Genomic DNA, 792 nt, shown 5'->3' on the forward strand with positions numbered 1-792 from the left:
GAAGCCGGCCCAATCTGCATCGGAGTAAGCCATGGGTTAGTGTGATACCAAGGACCAAACATGCAAGCCGGGATTCATAGTGTCCCAGAGATAACGATGAATAGGCTTAAGTAGAGCGTAGTAGGGAATGCGCGGAGCATGCCTGATCAAACATTTTTGTTGTATGGTGTAGAGTATGTCAGGCCTAGTCAGTGTTGAGTACCGTAGAGCACCGCCGATGCTGCGGACCTGTGGTAGAGGGTGGGATCGGGTGTGGCAGTGTCGTCATTGGCAGGGAGCTTTCGTCTGGTGTCTATCTATATGGTGATGGGGTACAATTTAACACCACTCCATCCTTCTTGGTATTAGACACCAGTTTGATCCCTCGACCTCCATGGCGAGCTCCGACACCTCTCCACTCCCCTCTTCGCCGTGTGCCTAGGCTCCACTTCCCTCTTTGATACGCTCAGCCTTCCTATTGGCAAGGCACCTCCTGCGATGATGCCTACCTCCCTTGCCATCCTCCCGCCAGCTACTCTCCTGTTCGTCCCTGTCCATGGCATCCCTTCCATGTACGAGCTCAACATCTCTCGCTTCATCCAGTTTAAGTAGGAGCCCGATACCGGTAACTTCTCCAAATGGAAAGATATCATGCTGTGTGTCTTGTCCATGTACTCTAGAAGGATCGTATCTGGCAGTTCGAAAATCCTTACACCTATGAACAACCTACAAAAATGATTTACAAAACCTTCCATAAATTCTCTCCTCCCCACGGAATTCAACTGTGGTGGGCCCCAGCCGCTAACCCTGGGC

The 792-nt window shown here is 51.3% G+C and overlaps 1 pseudogene; it reads right to left on the bottom strand.

Annotated features, from left to right (window-relative positions):
• The window catches only part of LOC119310569, a 5,268-nt pseudogene extending 4,731 nt beyond the window's left edge, over window positions 1-537 (bottom strand).
• Window positions 538-792: the final 255 nt, after the last annotated feature.

Source organism: Triticum dicoccoides, chromosome 5B (genome assembly GCF_002162155.2).
Source record: "Triticum dicoccoides isolate Atlit2015 ecotype Zavitan chromosome 5B, WEW_v2.0, whole genome shotgun sequence".
NCBI lineage: Eukaryota > Viridiplantae > Streptophyta > Magnoliopsida > Poales > Poaceae > Triticum > Triticum dicoccoides.